Source organism: Lissotriton vulgaris, chromosome 2_1 (assembly GCF_964263255.1).
Source record: "Lissotriton vulgaris chromosome 2_1, aLisVul1.2, whole genome shotgun sequence".
NCBI lineage: Eukaryota > Metazoa > Chordata > Amphibia > Caudata > Salamandridae > Lissotriton > Lissotriton vulgaris.
Window position 1 is genome coordinate 772,867,482 of NC_141687.1, and position 27,102 is coordinate 772,894,583.

Here is a 27,102-nt window from a genome sequence, read left to right on the forward strand (position 1 = left end):
TATTCTGAAATCCAATCATCTATATATGGCCACTAGCCACATGCATCTACCATTGTTAGACACCACGGACTCAACATCATCGCCTATGCTGAAGACACCCAGCTTATTCTCTCCCTCACCAATGAGCCCAACATCACCAGACACAGGTTCCAAGAAGGGATGAAAGGCATTGCCACCTGGATGAAGAAGAGCTGCCTGAAACTCAACTCTGAGAAAACAGAAGTCTTCATCCTTGGCTCTATCCCCTCCGCGTGGGTGACTCCTGGTGGCTCCCTGTACTTGGAAACCCCCCACCCCGATGGACTATGCATGAAACTTTGGCATCATACTAGACTCATTGCACTTAATGAACCACCAGATCAACGCTGTATCCTTGGCCTACTTCAAAACCCTCTGCGTACTCTGAAAGACGTTCAGATGGATCCCATCCGATCACACATGCTTTCATCAGTAGCAGACTGGCCTATGGCAACGCACTCTACGCCAGAATCAACAAGACACTACTTTTCATTCTCCAGACCGTCCAGAACGCCCCAGCCAGACTGACCCTAGACAGCCCCTGTCGCAGTCACATCACCCAACACCTCCGCTATCTCCACTGGCTCCCTATCGAAAGACTAATAACCTTCAAACTCCTCACTCATGCATACAAGGCCCTTCACAACACCTGACCAATATACCTGAACAACTGCCTCTCCTTCCACGCACCCTAAAGACACCTCTGATCAGTTGACCTCTCTCTGGCCTCCATTCCATGCAACTACAAGACCTGAACGTCAGGAAAGTCCTTCTCCTACCTCTTAGCCAAGGCCTGGAATGACCTCCCCCTCCACCTCTAACAAGCTCCCACGCTGCTCCAGTTCAGGAAGGATCTCAAGACCTAGCTCTTCAGATGACCCCCAGCACTCAACAGAGCCGCCCCCCTCACTCCCCAGCGTATTGAGACCCCGCGGGAGAGTAGTTGCGCTTTATCAACCCCTGATTGATTGATTGATTGATTGTTGTTTTTGCTTTTTTCTAAATTGCCAGATCATGCAGTTTTGTGGTGATTCATTAAGGGGGTGCAAGGAAAAAAGGGTATTGGAAAACATGTTTTCCACCATTGCCTTTTCCATAGACTTTTCAGACAGACGTCGCTGCAAAACGGCTGAACGGATTTCAATTAAATATGGCAGGAATGTACAAAATGGTGTGGCAAGGATCCTTTTTACTTTTTATGAAAATCCGTTGAGTAGTTTTGTAGTAATTAGCGACAAAAACATAGTGTTATATTGGGCCAGGGTATACCGTAGTAAAGGGCGATGACAAAACACATTATCATTGGCTGATTACTGCCTTTACAAGAGTAAAGGGCAGCAATGTTGTTTTCACCACACTTTGGTTGTGTTCTGGGTATCTATCTTAGATATAGTTAAGTACTAAATTTCACAGTTGTAGGAAGACCTAAGCCACTTTACAAAAGTAGTAATAGGTAGGGGAAATTAATTATATTGTGCTATATATCTATTTTTTAAAGTACTGCAGTTACCTAGGAAGTACTGTAGTACCATTTGAAGTAAAAAAAATGTAAATGACAATATAAAATAATATTAAACAACAATAAAAAATACTGTTTTATTGTTTGTCATAATTCCTTTAATCTTTTTTAATCCAATAGGTGCTTTGGTACTTTTAAGATAGTACAGTGGTACTGTGTTACCTTTTTAAAGATATATACAATAAAATACTTGTATTTAACTATTTTGACTTTGCTCAAGTCCCTCATTTCTTACTCTAGGTTAATAATGTATATCTCAATTAGAGAACACAGCCATTTTGCTGCTATGTCTGTCTACTACACTTTGGCATTTGTCTGGGTTTGTATGGCAGATATATGTTATTACCATGTTTCTTCACCTGTAGGAAGATATGAGGCACTTTTAAAAAAGTGTGAATAGTTAGGGAAAAGTATATATTTTTTTAAAAGGTAAGGGAGTACTGTGGTACTACGTAGGAAGTACCGTGGTACCTTTTGGGGAGGAAAAACGATTAAGACAAACAATAAAACAATAATAAACAAATCGTCATAAATCTTTTTTCCTTTCAATAGTTACCGCAGTACTTCCAAGATTCTACTGCTGTACTCCGTTACCTTTTTGAAAAATATACACAGCAATAAAAATAAAGTGCCTCATTCCTCCCTATTGCTTAAAAAAGATAGTAATATGGTATACCTTAAGTAGTAACCAAGAACTTAGCCATTTCGCAGCTACGTCCTGTCTAAAAGGTTGATGGAAAATGCAAATACCACTCCACAACACAAGTCGCCACACCACTCCACTGTATGACACACAATGTCACTCTACAGCATGCCACTTAACTCTATGACATGCTAATCCATTCCTTTCTACAGCACACCACCACACTGTACAACGCACCACTCGACTGTACGACATGCCACTTCACTCTACCCTCCTCCACTCCAAGAGACTCTATGATACGCCACTCTATGCCATGATACTCTGCTCTACGACACCAGTCCACTCCCTGGCACCTATTAAAATCAAACCAACAAAATTATAAATGACAAAAGACGCTCAATGACACACCACTCCACTCTACCACGCGCCACTTAAGTCCACTATACAACACTCCAATCAACTCTACCACCACTTGATGACACGCCACTGCACTGCATGATACACCACACAACTTTACACCACTGCACTTTATCCAGCATTAGAATTCTGAATAAGGATTTAGAAAATGAGCAAAATTCTAAAAACTTGCAAAGGTGAATTTGCAAATTGATCTTATAGCCGCCTCCACTCTGTGCTCTGGCTTGCAAAAAACACAAAAGACAGTCAACTTTTTGCCATTGCTTTTTTCACTTGCACCATTAATACATTCAAGGGCATCTGTCTTATTCATAATTGTCTGGTATCATATTAAAATTACGGGAGCAAGGATGTAAGGTTTGGAGTGCTACCCGGAGTTGTTGCTAGTAGTTAGACTTATTGCAAGCAGCCTCCCATCACATTTTGTGTGTTGCAAGAATTTATCACCACAATTAATGAATTTACTGTCTATGGAGCCGATGAGTCTACTTTGAACATTTGCATATGCATATATCTTAGTGCGCAAATTCATGATTTTCTTTGTTGCACATTTATTTAAAGTCCCATGAATTATAAACAACAAAAATCAACATCCTCTACTATTTAAACCATAAAATGTCTCCAGGAAACTGCAGCAGCAACTGGTAAAGAAATCAAAGCTTAAGAAATTTTAAAAACAAGTTTAAAAAAGGACGTAGTTCAAATATAAGCATCCAACCAAGTATCTATAATTTATTGGACCGAATTAATGACAATTATAATCATAAGAAAAGAAAATGTCTGGTCCATAATAGGCTTTGGCATACATTTGCATAAAAAAACTGTAATTGCTATATAACTCATTCAACCTAGAAGGGCTATCTAGCCGATCTGCAATGAAGTAACCAGTAGTGGCTGCCAACATTAAAATATGGTGAGGCACGATGTCCAAAAAACTCACCATATATATGTTGCATTTGCTGGCATGGTTCCTGGCGCTCTCCTCAGCAGAGACTAGGGGCGGAAAGGGAAGGACTTCCTCACTTGTGCAAAGTGAAACTAACCAATCCAGGATTGGTTGGAGCAGGCTAACCCAGAGCTCGTTTTGAGGCAGGGGGTCTGCGGCTGAAATCGCTATGCTGTGTTTCAGCCCTGGAAATGCTAGCTCTGAAGTATGCATGAAGAATATGACATCCTCACTGGCAGGGGCTGAAGTTTTAGTGCAATTGCACTCATCAGCCCGGCCCCCTGCCCTCACTCTGTAATAGCTCAAGTCAAGGACACGTTATAATAAAATGGTATTTATTACCATTTTATTAATGTGTGTGCCTGCTGTGCTCACAGCAGGTGGTGCAACTCTCCTCTGCCATAACGGAAGAGCCACCGCTAGAAGTACCAACTTAAACTCAACAAGTACAACAACTAAACACAACACATCTAGTTATCTAACCACAGATAGGGTCATCGGATGGATCATTAAAGATGGCCAGACTTCAAGAGTTCCTGTGCCATGACATGTCATGAGTGATGTAGAATGTGAGGTCATAAGCATTGCATGGTGGGAGCACAAGTTATAGTGAGCTCATTAAATTACAGCTTGTGAATTTCAGAGATTTGGGGGATTTTAAAAACCCCCCCAACGCAGCCAATCCCACGCTGTGCAAGGACTTCGGTCATATGCTGCAGGGGTGGCCACAGGGCCTAGCCTGCTGCCAACCCCACGCTGCGCACAGCCTTCGCTGTGCGTGATGGTGGGTTGGCCACAGGGCCTGGCCAATACTGGAAGGGGTCCTGCAGTAGCACTTAAATCTTCACTATGGTCCCAATTGAAGTTATTTACAGACCAGCCAAATAATCTTTCGCAGAGACACCTAAAAGAAGCAATGATTTTTCTAGGTGTGGAAGACATGTAGGAAACAGAGTATAACCTACTCATTTTTCAAAGGCAACAAGTTAACTAAAAATCCTGTGAGCAAGACTACTTGGGTTTGTCAAAATATGCATGATTGACTATTACCTCTAATCATCTGGTACAACAGATTTTGCAGAAATGTAGCTTGAATATGGCTATCCCAGTACAAATGATTAGATTAGAGCTTGGACTCCTTGGCATTTAGGCGCAAACATTCGCAAATGTAGTTTGATGGGGATATGTCCTTCTTCACATACCAGCATCTTCCTTCAGGGCTTTCCTCAGTGAGGAGTTAGCTATGGGATCGGTTAGTTAAATGACAGTTTTAATAACCTAAAATTAGTGCTAGAAAGTTTTAATTGTAATATGGAATTTCTTAAGTCCTGGTCCACTGGCCATTTGCGATTATTGTAAAAAAATTCACACTGCCCATTTAAGTTTTTCTCAGGATATGGAACACTGTGTTAACCTGAAAATGTTTAAAAGTACAACTTCTGTTATCTTGTTTGGTCAGGATCAACCGTAACTTCGCTACCAAATTTCTCACAATGTAAGGCGCCTGATAATAATTATCCTAATTAGTATTCTTCCCCTCAAGACCTATACTGGGAGACACAAGAGTCACTCTAAGGAATTTTTTACGTGTAATATTTGTCAGGTAGGACCTCAGAGTATGTTTCATGTGTTACCTCATTGCCCAACATCCTTTAATATTTAAATTCGATATTAAAACTCACCATGAATTCATTTCCCTAATGAACACGTTTGTTTTATGATGTTCCTTTTTTGTAGTAGTATATTGTCAGTATAATAGAAGTTGATTTAATTTGACTTTTTTTAGCTTTTGTTTTATTGTAAAGAGGTCTAACTTATAGTTTTCGTGAATGTTAGTTAGTAACGATTATACTATCCCTCTGGTGAGGTCTATATCAATTATGAATAAACGCGAAACTTATCTATAAGCTAGCTCCTTATGTGTCTGCAGCAGTAAACCAGCCACAGTGTGAACTGGTCCCAGACAGGTGGGCGGCTATGCAGAAGTCAGGTTGGGCCCAGCTAAACTGTTTACTTAAATGAAATCGTTACACAGTAACATGAAAACAGCAGCTTTCTCCGGTCCGGCCCGGCCCATCCTCTTTGCCTCATGGCATGCTGCATTAAATGATTCTTCCACCTGCCTCACACAGCTGCTGGAAAATATCAGTACGGATCAGGGTTCTGCCTCTTAGTTTTGCTACATTAGTCTTCACTAACGGTTTTGAAATCTGACGACCCGACGAGCCGGTCAGTTAAAATGTTTTGCAATATTTTATGTTTCTCTCCGAGGAGGAAAGCATTCAATCAATGTTCAAACTCCCGCACAACATTCTAACTCCAATCAACCATTACAGGTAAGTCCATGACAAAGCTGCCAAGTGGCCTGTGTTTGACATTGACAACTCCGACCAGAGCACTTTGACTTCGGGGAAGCAGGGTAAAAGAACTTGCATAGACGTTTTGGGAGCACTGTTGCGTTGTTAAGGCCAGTTCTAAACATTACAATGGACACAATCGTGCATTTCTGACTTTCATTTAACTTAAATAAACAGACAAGCTATTTTATTTCGCCACAAACTGCCACTCAAAGTGTAACACATAATGCCTTGAAATGTCACCTGTTAGAACTGTGAAAACCTGGGAATGTGACGCATAAGCAAAAAGAAAACTTGGCAGCTATGCAGGAATACAATTTTGGCCAGCCTTAGCACAGGCAGGAGCAGCACCCAATGTTTAAACAAGCCGAGTAGGAGCTACGTAAGCTGTCACGTGAACCGAAGCGCCCTCCGTGAAATTGTGGAGCCGGTGCTGTGCACCAGAACGCGAGAGCACGGAAACTCAATAGCCCCCGCAGGTGAACAGTGACAGGACCTAATCACGCCCCCTCCCTCACGCTACGGGTGATGGGAGCAGCGCCGAGGGCGCTCTTCAATGCCGAGAGCCATCCCGCTTGTATTTCGTCACAAGTAAATATGTCTGCCTCCGCATAATCTTTTGGGAAATAAGTGGTGAGACTAAACACAAACACAGATTGTGCTGAATTTAGACGGGACTGGTAAATGAAGAATGAGAGCCGATTTATTTCCACAGTATTTTTTCTTACCTACCTGGGAATTTGATAGAAGCGAATGTGCTGTTGAATACCCCGTTCTTAACCTGCCGAGTTTAACTTCTGTTCCGGCAATTGACTTATTCTGCAACAGGAGGTGAGCTTGTAGAGTTGTGCAGGATACATCGTGAGTGACTACACTCCGAACAATGAAGATTGTGTCAGAGACGCCACAAATCCCATCTCCAGCTTCCACGCTGAGCTGCTGCATTAATTGTTAGAGCAAGGCAAAGGTTGCGACTCTGCCTATCTTGGGACTCATGTACGTAACACACGAGCCAAAAGCATAACATTGCACACGAGATGACAGAACAGTTGGACTGTAATTGCTTATAAAGGCCACCGAGAAGTTAGTCACCCTCTTTCAGGTAGTAATAACGATGGTAATCCGATATATTCCTCCCTGTCAGTTATTAGAACTAAGATTCGCCAAAATCTGAAGCGAAGCAGAACTTTTATCGCTGGCCACTGAATCCACAACACTTTCTTTTCCCTCTCGGGCGTAAATGTACACAAAAGGGCTTTTTTGTAAAGCTGGTTCAATAGTGCACGTATATGTAGCTACCCTCAATGAAATGTCTGTTTAGGATTCATCAAAAATGACGTAATTGTATTCAACGTTAGTATCTTTATTCCCATCGTTCCACCTCTCTTTACTCCCTCTATTTACCCTCCCCGTCCGTAAGCTAACATTTATCTTCCTGCTGTCCGCATCGCTATCCCCTTCTCTACCTCTCTTCACTCACCAAGATATACCAATATTTACTTCCCTTGGGCTTTAACCCCACTGCTACATCCTCTGTGCTGTTCTTGATTTACCTCTTACCAGACCCGTTTACACATTTTTTCACCTTTGGTGTACCCATCCTCTGTATCCGTAGTCCATCCATCTTTACTCCCACACTCCACCCATCTGTACTTAAAGTTTTGCTCCGCTCATGTTTAGTCTCACTCCTTAACCGAAAATATCTTCCCTTGCTCCACCTCCCTCTACTCACGATTACTCCCCTAATAATCCTATCTTTGGGGTCTGCTTATTCTACCCCCTTTCTCCTCTGCTCCACCCTTCACTACGCCCCCTGCTAAACTCATCTTTACAGTCCCTGCCCTATACATCACCACTCACTCTTGGTCCATTTTTACTCACCTTGCTCTACCCATCTTTGCTACCATTTTTTGTTTCTGTTTCTCCCCACTTTCTATCCCCAAATTTACTTCCCTTAATGTAACCACTTTAAGTCCTTTTGCTGTACTTCTCATTAGTTACAGTGCTTTGCTCCTTTTTATTCTCCTGCCAAGTCAATCATTATTCTGCCTGTGCTACCCATAATTACTCTCCTTAATTCAACTATCCCTGTTCCCATTGCCCTAGCCAGCTTCACTCTCTGCGTTACTCTTATTTTTTACTCTCCTATTGTATTATTGTTCTAAATAATATAAGCTATCCTCATGAGTTTTAGCCTCTGAGATACCCGTTTCGGATAGATCCTAATCTCTCAACCAGCAAGACCCATTATAGTTGAGCCACTGTATTTATAGAATAGATTGAAGTCGGGTAGTGCTAAACCATCCTCTATTACTGGAAGTTTCACTTGGACAGCACCACCCTTCGTCGACTCGCCCCAGCCCATATCAGATAGCCATGAAACATTTCCAGCTCAAAAAATATTGATGTAGGGAGTAATACTGGTTGGCTGACAAAGTAGTATAATAGGTGGGGCTGCATCACCATTATTGGTAAAGCAACCCGTCCAATGACTGATAGTGGCAGCATTTTCTAGAAGGAACTCTGGGTGCGTTGCAATGTTATCACAGTCACTATGTTGCCATCCTCTAAATCTTCATCAGTTTGGTACACCCTGTTGTCAAAGTAGTGACATTTGTGTGATTCCCATTTTATATTAGGCTGATATGGTCCCAAGTTCATGGGGTGTTGTTCTTGTGTCATGGGTAACAAGCAGGACTTTGACCAATTTGCCTTTAAGGCGCCTATGAACTTGAATATTGCTGCTGTATGAGCTGTCATATCAGTCCGTACATATTTGATGCCAAGTAACATATCGTCTGCATAGAGCATGGGTACTTGCAAACATTTGCCCAGGGGCCGCAAAGTATGGTCCGTGGTGTGACTGAGGGCTGCACTGATGCCAGCAGAGTAGCGGTAGGGGGTCTGAGTGGATCAGAGATTGTGTAAGGAGGTCTAAAAAAAGATAAATAAACGGGCAAGCATTTATTTGTAGATTAACTAAAGTTAAGTGGTGCAGGACACCACCGTAGTTACTTCATAACATAATTTATTCTGTAAATACATGCTTACCCGTATTTTTAACTTTTTATTTATTGAATATTAATGATCAGCAAGTGTGCAGCACCTTGTGCTGCTGTTCACCAGGGGGGCTGCATGTAAAGTTCAAGAGGGCCCCTGGCTGTACTTAGAGTATCACTGGCATTGAGCTTCCCTCGCTTTGTGGGATACTCCATTGACCACCTAATTGATTCGTTTTATTGATAATGTCTCTTGACTGGGGGTGAATGTATGATTTATTCAGCATTCTGTCCATCATTTGTTTGCGTTAGATATTACTATACCCATATGGTTACTGACCGTAGGTTTAACATATAATGGAACAAACCGTTAATCACTGCCCCTTCCAGGCAAAACTCCCTCTGTACCTAAAAGGAATATAGGCAACTCAATGCATCAAAGGCTGTTTAAGTGCCAGTAACACTAAGGGCCTGACTACGATGTCAGGCGGGCCGTCACCGACAGGCCGCCAGTAGCAGTCCCTCCGACATCCAGGGTATCGGTCTGACCGTCAGAATTATAATTCTGAGGTCAGAGCGATTTGGTGCGAGGGAAAGACCGCCACCTCCAACAGGCTTGAGTAACCCATCGGGGCAGTGGTCGGAGCCTAATGACTAGAATGGAGCGGTGCCTGAGAGGCACCTCTGTAAAGATTAGGATGTCAGTTTCCGACAGCCTTTTCATTGCCATCCCACCGCCATGAAAAGGCTGTCGGAAAGGGACTTAGGGGCCCTCTAGCAGGACCCCCTTCCCTCGTGGGCCACTGCTAAGTGGCTATGGGGGCACATGTGGTGCCCCCACAAACATCCATGCCCCACATATACCTGGCAAACGGTGCATGGATGTTTTCAAAGTTTTTTTTTAATATTGCTGCTTGTGCAGCGGCCCAGGAAAAGGGCCACTGCCAAGGCACAATAGTAAAAAGCTTTTTACGACCGCCTGTATGGCGTTCGTATTCTAATCGGAGGGTCAAGCCCGCTGACTGCTTGTCAGACGGTTTGTGCCTGAAACAATTGCGGTAGGACACCTGTCCGACTGTCATGATAATGAGGCCCTTAGGGAATAGTGGTGGTGTTTTCTCCAAGGCTCTAAATAACCTCCTAATGTATTAGAGAGTCACTGTGACTGGGCTAAATCCATTTTGGTCTGGAAGGACCAGCTCCCGTATACTGTGGATTAATTTCTTGGCAAAAAATTTACTCAATATTTTATTGTCCATATTGAGAAAAGAAAGTGGTCTATATGACCCCATCTCTAATGCATCTCTCCTAGGTTTGGGGAATGAGACTGCCAGTGCTTTTCTAATTTACTAAGTACTAACTCAATTGCTGTATTTGAAAGCATTACCAATCGAGGTGCAAGCTATTCTAAGAAGGTTCACCAGAACTCAGCTAGGAGATTGACTATCTCTGGCTTTTTGTCAGCTGACTGTTCTAAACTGGCCCTGTTTACTTATTGGGCTATAATCAGTTTATCAATGACCACCCTCTGCTCTGGAGAGAAATCTTAGAGAGAGTAATCTTGGACAGGAACTCTGTGATGCCTGCTGTTGTGCACTTGCCATTATTATTATGCAAGGTACAGTAATTATTTGTTAATATTCTCTATTGATCGCGTGTGTGGAGAATAGTACACTGTTTGCACCTAATCCTTGTTACAGGGGCACCAGTTGTTTGTCTTTGATTAACCACACAGGTAGTACATTAGCTCTATCGCTTTAGTACACAAGTGAGTTGCGTAAGTGGAGTCGTCAAGACAGCGCACTGTTACCATTAAGGAGGCACGTTCGTCTCTGGCTTGGTTCAGTCAGTCTTTGCTTGTGGGGTCCTGTATAACCTCCCGCTTCAGAGTTACATATTTATGTTCTAATGTAGTCAAATCTCTAGCTATAGCCGTGTGGCCTCCTACCTCTGCTCAAATACAGTGTCCACAAATCACAACTTTGACGGCCTCCCATTTTACCATTTGGAGAGAATCTGTTTCAGTGTTTTTGCAAAAGCACCTATCTGTTTGTTCTGCTAGTGTATTCTGAAAAGCAAAGAAGAGTATTCTAGTATACTACTCTACAGTTTCGATGTAGGGATTGGTAAAAGCAACCTCAGCAGGCACATATCCAATAACAAGGGAATTGTTTGGAATCGTTTTTGCTCTCCCCTTTAGAAAACAAAAAAATCGTTTTGTGAGGTCATTGACTTGCTGATTTGTAACATCTACAGTGAAGTTTCTGTGTGTGATACTCTCTGCAAACATACTCCTGTCTTCCCTTAAAAGCCCTAACCATGAGGCCCCTGAATCAATTTTTAAGTACAACAATTACTTTGATTTTGAAATCTACTCTACTATTCTGTTTAATTTGTCTTTGGCTGCCAATTTGTCCTTAGCATGGTTTCTGGTGGCTGGGCCATGCCTGACTGTTAAATTAGGCCCGAGAAGCTGTGGTATTCCAAGTGGCTCATGTGTAGTCTACTTGTTCCTCTTTATTTCTCCATTGTAAACTTCTCTCAATAATTCTGCCAGCCTCCTGACCCAGTTATTTTCATCACATATTACTTTTTTTTTTAAAGACCTTTATTTGACAAATTAAAGCATACATTATTACAAGCCTACAACAATCCAGGCCGGCCTTGACATTTGCATTTCTATGATCCTACTTATCAATTGTACACAGCCCAGTGGCAGACAACCCGAGGTTCGGCGGCGTTATATGTCTATGTTGATATTTTCACTAATTTGTAATGAGGTTGAATAAACAGTAGGTCTAGCAGTTTTTTACTTTTTAAAACAAAACTTATAACTGTGTTCAGGTTTTTAATATCACACACCATAGCCAATATCACATCTGTTTTCACATTATGCTAAGGATCAGTAGTCCATAGCGTTACCACATGATGTCCTTAATACTCGGTCTTCATCACTATCTCTCTACCTAGTTCTCATCCCCTCTGCTACTCCTATTCCGCCTCGTCTGAGCTAACACTGTCATCCTCCGGCAATGGGTCACACAACTCCCCTCTGTAAGTATTCCAGGCCGACCACACTTTATTCCATTTACGGGGGCATGCCCTAAGCACATAGACCGCCCTCTCCGTGAACATTAGCATGTTCATGTTGTCACACCACTTTGTTACTGTGGGCAGTTCCGGTGCGCCCCACCTTTGTGCAATGTCTCTCTTTGCTACCATCATCCCCAATGTACCCCAGATCTGCCCATAATTAGATAGATCAGTAGGTTCCCAGATATTTAGGAGACATTTGCGAGGTTCAGGGACTAGGGATACATGGAGTGTTTGTGAAATGGTGCGCATCACTCGCCGCCAATATTCGACTATGAGTGGGCAGTCCCACAGTGTGTGCATTAATGTCCCTTCTTACCCACAATACCATAGAAAAAGATTCCCTCATGACCTAAATTATTTTATACTTGACAATTCTCATGTTTTCATCAAAAAGCCTTTAACACAAGGTGACAACATTACATTTTATCATGTTTTTAAATTTTATTTCTTTTTTAAGAGATCGTATTTTTCACAGTATTTCTTAATTTCATAACAGTTATTTTATCAAAAGGACATATAAATCATCAGTAAGTAAAAAGATACAGATACCGTACAGAGAAAAAAAACCAAATACACTCTCACAAGTCTCTCATGCATACACTCTCATACACTATACATTCATTCTTTATTCTGTGGCTGAGGGGTCACAAGTTGTTATGTGATCTATTACGCAAGGTCGACTCGTTTCGGTGGAATGGGACCACGTTCCTCAGGACCTTTAGCTGAACAGACGCTCTTTCCAATAAGTTATAAATTCTGTATGGATATCTGTAATAATAAATAGCATATCATGTATCTGAGGTATTATCTAAACAAGAATTATCAAGTGATGCAAAATTCATAAACTTTTGTTGTTGTCATTAAACTCCTTGTGTAGGACTCACAGAACATAGTTCATTGTAATTTTAAATTAACATTTAGGGCCTCATTATGATGGAGGATTTTCCGCCTCCTCCGGGCCGGTGGAAGCCACCTCCGGCCCGGAGGAGGCGGAAAATCCTCTGTGGACTCACCAAAGACCCACCGCCGCATTACGATGGCTGGTGGGTCTTGGTTTCTGTCCGCTGCTTTTCCGCCGCGGTCGGATTACAACCGCGGCGGAAAAGCTCTCATTTGGCTGGTAGTGTCTATCAGACACCGACAGCCAAATTAGGAAGCATTTGTAAACATGCTTTTCCGCGGCGGTTTTTCCGCCGTGGAAAAGCATGTGTACTTTTAATTTTGGGGGCCCGTTGCGGGCCCCCAGGGTGTTGGCGGGTGGGGGGTGCACATGGGGGGGTACCTATGGTACCCCCCAGCATTTACATGCACAAAGCGGCAGGCACCGCGCGGTGCCTGCCGCTTTGTGCATGTAAATGTTAAACATGCACTTTTAACATTGCTGCGGGTGCTGCTTGAAGCAGCACCCGCCGCAATGTTAAATATCCAGGATGTGACCACCAGGGTGGCGGTCACATCCTAATCGCACATGAGGGAACGCCGCAGCCCATGCGGACGTTCCCTCATCCTCTGGGGTCGCGGACGGAAGCAAGTCCGTCCGCGATCCTAATGAGGCCCTTAATGACTTTTGTGATTACTCCATTTAGGATGCAAGTCAGCACTATAGCCTCTGTCATTTCTCAATTGAATGAAGCTAACCTTTAACAGTTGAAAGGAAGAAAAAGTCAGAGAAAGTGGAGAGAGGAAGAAAAATGAGAGAAAACAACGGCTAATAAGTCTATTAGATCTTATGACTGTAAGAATTGAAAACTAGTACAAAGAAGAACCAATAAAGGTCTCACATGAATTAGCCTTATATAGTCATTTATTTCTGCTGATATTTGTTATTTCAAAGAGAAGAGAGGAACATTCTATACCAATCTCAGAGTAGAATCGAGTCAAATGTGTTCTTAACCTGATAGAATGTGTTCACATATTCCTAATTTCGATTGTCAGTCTAATTTCGGACAGGCAATCCTGTAAATATAATATATATATTTCCAACCATCTGATTTTTATGAAAGTTACAGTTTATTTATGGAAAGGCGACTTACTCAACTATTCTGTTTAATTTGTCTTTGGCTGCCACTTTGTCCTTAGCATGGTTTCTGGTGACTGGGCTCCGTGAACATTAGCATGTCCATGTTGTCACACCACTGCGTTACTGTGGGCAGTTCCGGTGCGCCCCCACCTTTGTGCAATGTCTCTCTTGCTACCATCATCCCCAATGTACCCCAGATCTGCCCATAATTAGATAGATCAGTAGGTTCCCAGATATTTAGGAGACATTTGCGAGGTTCAGGGACTAGGGATACATGGAGTGTTTGTGAAATGGTGCTCATCACCCGCCGCCAATATTCGACTATGAGTGGGCAGTCCCACAGTGTGTGCATTAATGTCCCTTCTTACCCACAGCCACGAAGACAGAACGGGTGTGGTGCCCTGTGTATCTTGTGTAGCCTGAGTCTAGTATAGTAAACACGGTGTAAGATTTTAAGTTGTACTAGTCTAAATTTAGCTGAAATTCCCACCTCTTTCGGTGACGCCAGAGCTTCATTCCAATCTGTGTCGTCGATATCACCCACTTCTTCTACCCACCTCTCACGTAGTGTTAGGGTAGGGTATGCTAGATTATTCAGTAATTTCCGGTATGTTAGGGAGGTCGCACCCTGCTGCATGTAGTCAGTAAGTAGTCTATCCTCTAACGGTGATGACTCCGGGACGTCAGTGTCCGCCGGTATTGCCTGCAGTAAAGCGTGCCTGATCTGTATATACCTGTAGGTTTCATGTGGGCCTAAGTCATATTGTAGTTGAAGCCTGGGAAACGGTATAACAGTGCCCTTATCCCACAGGTCCCCCACTGTAGATATCCCAATGCAGTCCCATTGCGCAAATCCCTTACTTTGTCTTAACCGTCCTAGCGCTTTTGTGTCCCAGAGCGGGGTAAGTTTGGTAATTTTACCTTTCCATCCGAGCTTCGCCTGTGCGGTGTGCCACAGAATGGCAGTGTTTTTTTGAAACAACAATGGTCCCATGCAACACAGGATAAAGCATACAAATGAATACAGACACAATGGATTCTGTATTTAAGTGACTTGTCCAGCCGGACAGTGCGCAGCACATCCGAGGAGGTTCAGTGGGAGAGTCGCCCAATGTTTAACATCTGTACGCAAACGCTCTAGGGGAGGTTTTAGGTTTCTTTCAAAGAAATCCGCCGCGTCAGTGGTTATATGTATGCCCAGGTATTTAAAGGAATCCGAAGACAATCCGGTGGGAGCGAGGGCTGTGGACCCCTCAGCACGTATATCACAGATTTCGCGCAATTAAGCGTGTATCCTGACGTCTTCCCGTGGGCATCACAGAGCGCAAGCAGTGCCGGGATGCCCTCGTCTGGCTTGGTTAAATAAATCAACATATCATCCGCGTATAGCGACACACGGTCCTCCCAACCCTCTCTCCAACTAATCCCCCTTAACAACGGTGTCGTCCTAATCATTGTGGCTAGTGGTTCCAGAGCCAGGGCAAAAAGCAAGGGGGACAGAGGGCATCCCTGACGGGTTCCCCTCGCCAGCGAAACGTCCGCGAGATATGACCATTTGCAGTAACCTGTGTGACCGGGTTGGCATATAAAAGACAGATCCATGCAATATATTTAGGGCCAAAGCCCATGTGAGCCAGGACCGCAAACAAATACTCCCACTCCACCATGTCGAAAGCCATTTTGGCATCTAAGGACAAGATCACCGCTGCCTCTGCCAGCGAGGGGGCATGTGCCAGAACCCCATGCACTCGCCTAAGATTGAGGGCCGTGCTTCTGTGGGGCATGAAACCCGATTGGTCGGGGTGTATCAACAGGTGGAGACGATTCATTAGTCTATTGGCCAGCAGTTTTGCGAGAATTTTGGCTTCTGCATTGAGAAGGGATATTGGGCGGGACGATGTGCATTCCGTCGGGGGCTTACCGGGTTTTGGGATGGCTACAATCGTAGCAACTCCAGGCTTTCCGTGTACATTGCCAAACAAAGGTTTCCCTAGTTTGTCGGACATGACCTTATACCACTCAATGGGGATCCCGTTCAGGCCTAGTGCCTTCCCGGACCGTAACGCGTGAATCGCTCGGTGTATTTCTTCCTCCGTCAAATCTGACTCTAGTTCGTGGACTGCCTCCGGTGGCAGAGTGAGGACCTCCACGTGTCTAAGGGAGTCAAGTGCATCCTGTGCTGAGACATCCCTGACAGGAGTGTATACGTCCTGAAGGTGCTCTGCTAGTGTGTGTGTTATCTCTTCATGGTGCGATCGCAGCTGCCCGTCACATGTGCATAGTTGCTGTATGCCCCTAGTACTCCCCCCTTTCTTAACCAGCCAGGCCAGCATTTTCCCTGCTTTGTCTCCGATGTCATAGATCCTGTGTTTCGTCCTGGAGATGTCATTTGTGACTTGTGACTTAAGATGGTCCTGATATTGCTGCTGCCGCAGTTTGAGTTTGTGTAGAGTGTCTGCCGTGGGGTCTGACATATGTGCTGCGTTAGCCGCGTGTTGTGTTAATTCCAAGTCTAAAAGTACCTGCCGTTGCGCCTTGTTGTGTCCTGAGATGGACGCTATTGCCTGGCCCCGCAGGACCATTTTGTATGCCTCTCACAGGATTGAGGGAGAGGACACCGACAATGCGTTTTCTGCAAAATAGAAGGCAGTTGCCTTTTTAAGATCCTTTTTGATCCTTGGGATCGTCAGATAGTTAGGATATATGGGGTAGATTCTAGCACGCTTTCGTTCCCAACTGGAGAGGGTCATCATCACTGGGGAGTGGTCCGATATCCCTCTAGGCAGTATGTCAATGAAGTCTACGTCACATAGCCCATCACCCAGCAGCAGGAAGTAATCTATTCGGGGAAGATTATTATGGATCGGTGAATGATAAGTGTATTGACGTGCAGTGGGGTGCTTGTGACGCCATACATCCGCCAGTCCCATCGCATCTAAGAAGCCAGGGAAAGCAGTGGGTCCCTGTGTGTGTGTGTGCGAACGGGAAATGTGTCCAGTGCGGGGTTTACTATGGAGTTGAATTCCCCTCCTATGAGCGTGTCCCCCATCGGGAGAGTCAATAAAAACTCCCCCAGTTCTGGCAGTGCTATTGCCTGGAGCGCCGGAGGGATATAGACAGACACCACATTTAGTAGCCTGCCCTCCCACTGGCCATGTATTGCTGCAAAACGGCCTTGGTCGTCCACTTTCTGTTGTAGTACAATAAAAGGTGCAGATTTTTTCATTAGAATACCTGTCCCCATCGAGCCCGAGGTGAACTCTTGAATGTGTCACCATATGGCCCCCTTCTGTCTAGTGCTTTACATGCTTCCCCAGTAAGGTGTGTCTCCGGGAGCAATACCAGTGCCGGTCCTTGTCGTTTAATCGCTTTTAGGACCAACCCTCTCTTTATTTTTTCCCCTCGCACATTCCAAGTGAGTAGTTTTAGGGGGGGGGGACTGTCGTGAGGCTGGGAGTGTCGCCCACGGTCTCAGCGCTGGTTGGATGTGTCATCATGAGGTGTTGTGTAGGTGTCCCGTGTGCCTGACGTCTTCAGTGCAGCGCAGCTGTCGCCATGATGGATCCCAAGTGTGTAGTGTGTGCCATATTGTGTCTCTGTGTGTGAAACCAGAACCAAAACTAACACCCCCCCTCTCTGCCTCCCTGCTCCACAGGCATAACTCCGCCCGCTTCCCCAACTCAGCAGAGTGCTTTACCCATTCCCCAACCATAGTACTTGCTTGCGGGGTGAAAGAGTCTCTCAGCGCCAGCAGCTCCGTCCACCCGTTACAGCTTCTCCACCTCAAGTCCAGGGGGCAGACCGCCTAGTGCTGGATAGTGTTATCGTCCTTATTGCTACTATGTCCTGCGTGAGGATTCCGGTTGTTGTGTGCCATCTTCTGAACCCACCTCCGACGCTCTCTCATGTGTTCCTGTTTGCGATGCCTGTAAGTCCGCGATTCGGTCAGCCTGCTGGTTCCGCTGTCCCCTATTGGATCGTCGGGGTGCCTCCACTTGTTGCCAGCCCTCTAGCTAATCCTGGACCGCCTCGGGCGTATCAAAGAACCACGTCTTCCCGTCTGCCACCACTCGTAGCCTTGCCGGGAATAGCATTGAGTATGGCAGTTCTTTCGCTCTCATTGCTTTCTTGACCTCCAAGAAGGTCCTCCGACGTCGAGCTACTTCCTCCGTGTAGTCCGGAAAAAAGGCCAGTGTTGAGTATTGGATCTTGATGGGTGGCGATATTCTTGCCGTCTGAAGTATTGCGTCCCTATCCCTAAAATTGAACAGCCGGGCCAAAACAGGCCGCGGTGCGGCACCCGGCTTCGGCGCTCCGCCGGGCACCCGATGTGCTCTCTCCACTGAAAAGTATTGGGACAGACCTTTGGGTTGGAGTTTATTCTTTAAAAGATCTTCAACGTAGAGGTCCATTGCTCTCTTCCCCTCCGTCTCCGGAACTCCCAAAATTCGGACATTGTTCCGTCTCGAGCGCCCCTCCTGGTCATCCAGTTTCTCCTGAAGTTGTTTGGTCACAGTCTCTAAGCGCTCCATCGCCAATTGCATCTCGGAGGTGTCTTCTACCAGAGATTTCGTGACCACTTCCACCTGCGCCACTCGCTCTGTCATTTTGCGGAAATCTGCTCGTAGCAGATTCACCTCCTTAGAAATGGACCCTACCGTTGTTTTTCACGTTGGACAGCGTCTTCATGATGTCTTCCAGCGTTACATTCTTGCTCCCTTCTGCGTCTTGACCTTTACCTGTTGAGGAGCGACCCTCCGTGTGTGGCTGGTTATGCTTGTCATACGCAAATTTATCCAGTTTGGCCTGCGTTGTCGCGTTTTTGGGTCCTCTGCCCGCCATGATAGTTATCGTTTCTGAAGCGCGTACAGATAGTTACGCCGTGTCTGTAGTGCCAACCGTGTCCTACTTTCTGATTGGTGGTGGGCAGTATTCGTCGTTCCTAGGATGAGATATCTTTGTTGAGTGTGCCCTTCTTTGCTGGCCAGGCGTCTTGGAGATGCGTCCGGTTTTATGTTGACTGGAGTCGCCCACTTGCCCTTCAGGAGCTGTCCCCCTCTGCTGGCGTTATACTCCACCAACCTGCAGGGCCCTCGCAGGGACGCCTCCAATTCACTGCGTCCTGCCTTATGTCCTGCTCCCCGGCCCTTCGTCCTCCCCACAGGGCCCTCTGCTCCACTCCAGATCGTCGGCGCCTCTTGGTTGTGTCTGGGTGTACTGTTTTTTCGTGTGTACCAGGCTTTCCTTGTAGTGGCTGGGATATGGACTTGCACGATTGTCCCGCGCTCTGGGATGTGGCCCTACGACCTGCAGATGTCCCGGAGTGTGTTCTATTTGTTTCGGTCACTGCGCCGTCGCAGCCCGTTCATGTCTTGGTGCAGGGCCTGGGGGAATGTGAGCAGCGGATCAATAATGCGGCCCTTTGTCTCCACACTATCAGCTTGGCTCTAGTGGACGCCCGCCGCGTCCCAATCATGCCCCGAGGTCAGCGTTGCAGGCAAAAGTAGTAGGCGGGACTTCCGGCCGCCGCTAGCACTGAATGTAGCTAGTCCGGTATCCCGCCTGGTTCCCGTTCGCCTCTACGGCTTCACCGGTTCACTATCGCTGGTTGGTGTCCCTTGAGACTGTTATTGTGCTGCCCAGAATCTCGCGCCTTGATTCATGCACTCCGGGCAGGAAGCAGTTCAAGGACGCCCTCCCGCTCTGTTATGCGTCTCTCCTTCACTCTGGTTGCTGCTGCACGGGGGTGGGTCAATAACGGTGGTTGCCTACTCCACTATTGAACTTCCCTGATGTCGGCCTTGTTCCGATAGTGCAGCAATCGTCCGTGTACCGGAGCTCTGTCCTCGCTGTTATTACTGCCTCCGAGCCCCTCCGTTGATGCCCCACCTTCATGTAGGCCGCACGTCTCCCGAAGTCCGCTCTGTCTCTCGCACGACGAGTTGATCTGGATCCTGTCTCACCTCCCGATGCCGCAGACAGGTGGTCGATGCTTCCCCACCGCTTGTTTCCTTGGATGCAGGGTTTTTTAGTGGGGCTCAGACATTAGAACCTCGGGGTCCGGGCCACTTCCGCTCAGGGAGGCCGACTGTCTTTCACTTCCGCTGGGGCTTGCTTTCCACTGCAGACCGGTGCTTGCAGGTCGCCCGCAGGCCCCAGTCAGCCTCTTCAAGTGGGACCGGTTCCTGGTGTCGGTTTGACACCGGTTAGGATCGGATAACGGCAGCTGTCCTCCGGTGACGGGATCCGCCTCTCTGGGTGGTTACATTACGGATGGAAAGAACGGATTAGTAAATTAGGCCGCCTTGCCTTAGGAGCTCTCTCGTTACCTAGCCGCCATGCTTGGCTGCTAGCCACGCCCCCATTACATATTACTTTTGCTCGTCCTGTGGACCCCTCTTTTTTGCCAGAACTTTGCATGGAGTACTTTATCATAAGTCTGTTACATTTCATATACAGATTCTATTATCCCCCTCCAAGTAGATTCTGAATTTGCTTAATTTCTGTCATACTCTATTGGGCCTCATTCTCTTTGCGGAGAGTGAGTGGGTGTGATAACGTGTGCGCACAATGGGGCAATTGGTAGTGATACTTGGGCCACTGGCTCCTAGATTATTTACTCTGGCCATTGGGTCCCCTTGTAGGACCTCGGATCAAGTCACATTACTGCTGATATTGGAGAGACCGCATAGTGCCCAATTAAAAGACAGCTATCACATCGGCTGCCATCTATGCCCCTGTCTGATGAATCAATTTTCTTTACATGGCAAACCTATTGGCTTTACCAGTTCTTGTGTTTTTCTATTATTCAACAGATTTGTTGTTGTTTCCTGAACTGCTCCACTTATGTGAAGTTTGGAAATACTATTCAGTGTACAGAATTCGAAGATTGCAGTTGAGAGACATGTTAAAGTGGTCTTTATATGCAGGAAGTGTGTGAAAATGGGGGTATTTTGTTCCCGAGCTAGTAGACAAAGAAGGCGGACATAATAGCTTTTGTACCGCCATTTGATGTTGGTTTTTGTATTTTTTTATTCTGGATTCGGAGAATGGAGTTAGGTATGCTTGATGTGTCACTCTTTTGTACGTAAAGGTGAATTTATTTCATTACTTCCGAGGCTAATAATTATTTGCCAGCAGGGTTTTTCTTACAAGGTATCTACTTTGCAAAGGAAGTTTCTGGCGTTCAGCCAATCAGAATGCTCATAATACAGACATTAACTATTTTTATTTTTAACTGTATGTACATTCACTTTACATTTATATTGTAATGTAGTACTTGAAGCAAACACAGAAAGTCGACGTGGGTTTAATGAGATCAGGGGTATGATGTTGATAGTCTTATCGACCGTATCCTATCGGGTGTTTGCCACTCTTTATTCCCATTATACCATGTCTCTCCCAGCACTTACCCATAAATGCGTGAAAGATAATAAACGTAGATTAATCAAGTGGTTCCAAAACTTTTTAGAACCACAACCCACTTTTTTTAGAACAAATGTTTGCAACCCACCTACCTTTGATAGACATTGGGCTGGGCGACTTTTAATGTAACCGTGTTAAAAAAGACTTTTATTATTCAATTGATGCAGTGTTACAATGGCACATAGCATATGCAGCATCCTGTAATACAATATCATGGCATAGTGCCAAACACAAGGGAATGGGAAAAAAGGAAAAGAAAAGGAACATCAGATCCATGTCCAATAATAGGTTACATCAAAAGGAGAAAGAAGAATAACAATCGGGTACTCCCTTACGATCAATAGTCCACACACATGTCAACATGATAGACTAGCCATACCATTTTCTTCCTATGTCCGAGTACAGTAAAGGCCCAGGAGGAGCACGCTCCTCAGTAATTACCCAATTCCCTGTTCACACTGAGCCACCAGAAACTCCCTCAGTGGGGCCCAAATGTCTGTAGGCCTTGAGAACACCGGTAGCTCCTCAGCGTATTGTTCTAGTTGCTCCCGGCAGTATACCATGTCTTTTAGCCACATATCCACTTTCGGGCCCAATCGGCCGTTCCACGTGAACAACACCCGTCTCTTTGCCAGCACCAGTGCCACCCTTATAAATCTGCACACTGCTGCCTTCAATACAGGCACATAGCTCAGTAGACATTCTAGTGGTGTGCAATTAATCTCCTGACCAGTCATGATGTGTAGTAAAGTGACAACTCCTTCCCAGTAGTGATATATCGGCCCGCACTGAAATGCAAGATGGAGAAAGTCAGCCCCACCCTGACCACATCTCCTACAGAAGTCGGAGTCGCTAAGCCCAAGCTTGTGTCACTTATGATGAGTGTGTTATACCTGGTGAAGGAATTTCAAATGTATAATTCGTAGGTTGCTATTAGACGTCAACCGCCCTGTGAGCATACAGATTTGTTCTAATACTGCGTCAGAAATCGGGGGATCTAGCACCTCATTCCAGCGTCCGATGCTGTTGTCCACCCCCCGAACCGTCTCCTCCTGCACTGCCCTATATAATCTGGTGAGCAGTTTCTTACTAGAGGGGGCGACTATTATCAGCTAAGCGCCTGTAACACTTCCGGCTCATCAGGGAAACACGTGTAATGTTCCCTCATCGCCCGTCTGAGTCTGTAGCAGGTGTATCGAAAGAGTGGTGTGGGATTTTGTATGTAGCTCAAGTCAACCTCTGCGATATATTTCCCATCAACATACAAATCATTCAGAAGAATAAGACCAGCCTCTCTAAGGGCCGTGACTGGGCCCCTCTCTCCAGCCACCGACAGAGCAGAGTGCCCTTCTATAGGTATTGCAGGCGCATACAAAGGAAGTTTCTGAGCTCGTCTCCCAATCTCCTGCCACGCAGAAATAGTGGTATCTATCGTGTTGATCTGCGCTTTGGGCGTGTGTCTATTGGTATGCGTAATAATACTTTGCAAGTGTACAGGATGTGCATCGCCTTTCTCCACTGCTACATGCGGAATGAAGTTGTGTGCCTGAAACCAGAAGTATAAATGTTTGGTTTGCCCACACAGGTAGTATGCATATAGGTCTGGAGCATTAAAACCACCTTTCTCGTATGTCAGCGTCAGCTTATGCCAACCAATCCTCGGCTGTTTTTCCCCCACACGAGCCTCAGCAGTTGGGTGTAGATTGTTGGACAATTTAATCGGGATATTACAGAACAAGTATAAAAATTTGGGAAGAATAATAATTTTGATCACCGCTATACGGTCCGCCAAGGATAGAGGCAAATAACACCAACGGTCTATCTGCTGCACCAGCTCTGTATATGCACGGCCATAGTTCTCCCTGATAACGACCTCAGTATCCCGATGGAGCCATACCTCTAAATACTTAACGTGTTCTATCGACCATACAAGGGGATATTCCACCTGGAGTGAGACAGTAACAGGCGTCGGGGGGATGAGAACAGATGTCTCCCAGTTGATTTGCAGACCGGAAAAGAGACCACATTTTATGTATTCACGTAGAATCAGCGATAAGTAGCATTGTGGCTCGTGGACATAAAGGACCATGTCGTCCGCATGGAAAGAAATTCCAACTGGCCGGTTATGGATGTTCAACGCGGCCGCCCTATGAGTTTGCCGAATTTTACATGCCAGTAGTACCAGAACTATGGCAAAAAGGAAGGGGGATAGGGGACAGCCCTGTCTAGTACCACGTTCTATGCTAAATGTCTCTGACGTTAGTCTACCCAATCTAACTCGCAGAGACATCTGTGTAGAGGTCCTGAATCCAGCGAACAAAGACAGGGGGAAATCCCATCCTGTTAAGAATATACACCATGTATTTCCACTCTATCAAATCAAATGCTTTTGCAGCATCTAGAAGAACAGCCACAGCCGGCAGATCAGCATTGAGCACATGGAACATGGCGAATATCGTGCGTAGATTAAAAAAGGTGGACTGGTCCGGGATGAACTCAGATTTATCTGGCAACTCCAGCAGTGGCATCAAAGGCTGCAGTTTAGTGGCTAAAATCCGTGCAAGTATCTTCGCATCCAAATTTATCAGAGATAGCAGGCGGTAGGAGTTGCACCGCGCTGGAGGCTTATCTTTTTAATAGGGTAATGATTAAGGCCTGTCTTAGGGATGGGGGAGATGACCCGTCTCCTGGGCCTCCGCATAGATCTCCAACATATGCGGCACCAGGAGATCCGAGTATGCCTTATAAAACTCCGCTGTCAGGCCATCCGGTCCTGAAGTCTTGTTTTTCGGCAGAGAGAGAATGACCTCTTTAACATCCTCTTCCTTAATGGACAAACTTAGATATTTTCTGTGCACATCTGACAGCCACGCACAGGCCGTATTGGCAAGGTATTCATTCATGGCCGTCTCAGGCATGCCTCCCCGAGTCGTGTATATATCTGCATAGAATGAATGGAATTGCTCTATTATACTGTTGTGTGAATAGTGGGCTTCTCCATTTGCATCTACTATGTGGTCAGTTGGGATGTTATCAGCCCTGTCCCGCAGTCTATCAGCCAATACCTTGCCCGGCCTGCCGCCCTCGCCATAGGCTCTGGCCACATACCGTTTGGATAAATATTTCACCTCCGTAGATGCCAGCGTGTTGTTCATGAATTTGGGCCAACGTCTCTGTGGATGGTGCATTGTTATAGTGGACCTCTAACTCTCCCAGCCGCTCTTCCAACCGATGGAGTTGCCCTCTGAGGTCTCCGAGTATTCCCGCAAAAGTGCTTATGCACACCCCCCGTATCGTCGCCTTAAAGGCTTCCCACAAGGTCGCCTGACTCTCTACGGAGCCCGTGTTCAAATCAAAATACTGTATGATAGAATTCCTGATGGTCTCAGCCTAAACCGGGTCTAACAGAGCATCTGCCCGAAAACGCCATGTGAATGGTCTGCATAGGTTGGCAGGGACAGACATCTCAAGGACAACAGGATTATGATCAGATAAGGTTCTTGGAAGTGTGTAGACCTTCTCCACCCAACCATTCGCCTCCCCTTTAAGTAGGCAGTAGTCCAGCCATGACCAACTATTAAAGGCAGGTGATGTGAGTGCCCTCCAGAATCCCCATCTTGCGCAGCCACCAGGCATCTACCAGACCCATCTCCACCATAGCATCCCGTATTCACTGCGCAACTCTGACCATACGCGCCCCGGCTGGATTGGATTTATCCTTCTGCGGATTAAGATGTGCATTGAGATCACCCCCACAAATGAGCGCTGCTTCCAGCCATGTGCGCAAGACATTAAACAACTGTAAGAAGGACGCCGGCTCATCCACCACAGGGCCATATATGCAGACTATTGTCACCAATGTCATTCCCAGTTTGCTGTGTACCATAGCCCAGCGACCCTCGTCATCTACATGTGTTTGTATATGCTTAAACGAAACACCCCTTTTAATGAGAATGAGGACCCGTGCGCATAAGATGAGTAAGAGAAAGACAGGTGGTAGGACGCCCACTGCGCGCCACCGCTCTCTCCGTGGAGGTACACAAATGGGTCTCCGGCAACAGCGCAATCTGTACATTATGTCTGTCTAACTGCGCCAGCACCTGCCTCGTCTTCTGAGGCGTGTTCAACCCTCGGGCATTCCAAGTTATACACTTATAGAGCTCACCTTTCAACCTCATAGCAACCAATACAGCTGATAGTGTGGAGTACTCTAGGACATGTAGACACATACATAAACCGCATCGAAGCAACATTAGTTCTCCTATTGCAGTACCTGAGGTTCATTTGAACTAAACAATGCCCACCACCCCCCACCCACTTCAGCATCCCAAAATTGCCAAATACACCCCCCATTTGTAACTCCCCTCTCCAACAAACACAATAGAAAACATTGTAGCCAAAGGGGAATACCCATCGGGGACGCAGCGGCACAGTCCACTCCCAGATGTAATAGGGAGGGGGCCGCCGAAGTCGCAACAACGACTTCCACTGTGACCAGCCTGTACATTGCAAAGTAAAAAATAATGCATAGGACAGCCATCAAAAAGGACGCATCTCCCCAGGACTGCATCTGAACAGAGCACATCTATCTGACATGACGACCCATCAGATGCACATGACCTTTTTACCTGATAGTAGGGACCTCCACCCATCACGTAACAGTCCCGTGTTGATGGCAAAAACATAAATTGTGTCACAAAGGTTCATCTTCGAATCCCCCAGTCAGAAACATCCTGCGGACCCAAGGACACAAGCGCACCGGGCATAGGCCCCCTTACTGTTCATTCATCGATGTCAGATTTGCGGTCTGGTGACTTCCGTCGTCTTCGAAGGGATTTAGCGTGATCCATCGCAAGCTTGGGATTTGTGAAGGTTTTACCCTAGTCAGCTTCCCCAATGCGCAACCTCGCCGGGTAGAGCATAGCGTAGGGAATCTGTTCCTTGAGCAGAACCTTCTTGAGGTTCTGAAATTCCTTCAGGGCCGCCTGCACGTTAGCTGTAAAATCCGGATAGAAGGATAACACATTGTTCTGGTACATTATTGTGCCCTTTTGCTGAGTCACACGGAGAACAGAGTCCCGGTCTCTGAAATTAAGCAACCTAGTGATGACAGGTCTCGGCGTGGCGCCCGGGGTGGATGCGCCGCCAGCGAGCGATGGGCTCTCTCTACAGCGAACAGGGACGACAGTTCACCAGCTCCGCAGATTTTACGAATCATCGCCTCCAGGCGCCCCACATTGGTAGACTCTGGAAGGCCCAAAACGCGAATGTTGTTACGCCTGAACCTCGCTTCGATGTCCTCATTCTTTGCCTGAATAACCGCAAGGAGCTTTGTGATATCCGATGACTTCGCAGCCACTTGCTGTAGGCCATCCTCCGCATCAGAAATATGCTGTTCAGCGTCCCCGATGCGCGCTGCCTGTTCGTCTAGTTTCGCAGACAAGTGGTCCATTCTTCCATTAACTGCTTCAATTTTCCCATCTATGGCCTGTAGAGTAGCCTGGATTGCAGCCAGCGATTATTCCAGTGTAGTAGGCCCCTGTGACCTTGCTTCCAATTCCGAGTCCGAGGCAGCGTTTTGTGTAGGCTTGCCGCCTTTGCGTAGTTCAAAAGTTAGGCGCGGCTGTGTCTTGTCCGGTTTGCCCATGTTGTGCGACTCAAC

The 27,102-nt window shown here is 46.0% G+C and overlaps 2 protein-coding genes across 3 annotated transcripts in view; one reads left to right on the forward strand and one right to left on the reverse strand.

The window, feature by feature from the left end:
• Positions 1-6,939, reverse strand: part of TLK1 (tousled like kinase 1) — an 877,117-nt gene extending 870,178 nt beyond the window's left edge. The window contains exon 1 of one of the 2 annotated variants that reach the window (XM_086956115.1): positions 6,629-6,939. The gene's annotated coding sequence lies outside the window, so the exon portion shown is untranslated. The remainder of the gene's footprint in view (positions 1-6,628) is intronic. The other variant, XM_086956118.1, reaches the window with a different exon arrangement.
• DCAF17 (DDB1 and CUL4 associated factor 17) overlaps positions 6,601-27,102 on the forward strand; it is a 497,543-nt gene continuing 477,041 nt past the window's right edge. Inside the window, exon 1 of the mRNA XM_086956119.1 lies at positions 6,601-6,731. The gene's annotated coding sequence lies outside the window, so the exon portion shown is untranslated. The remainder of the gene's footprint in view (positions 6,732-27,102) is intronic.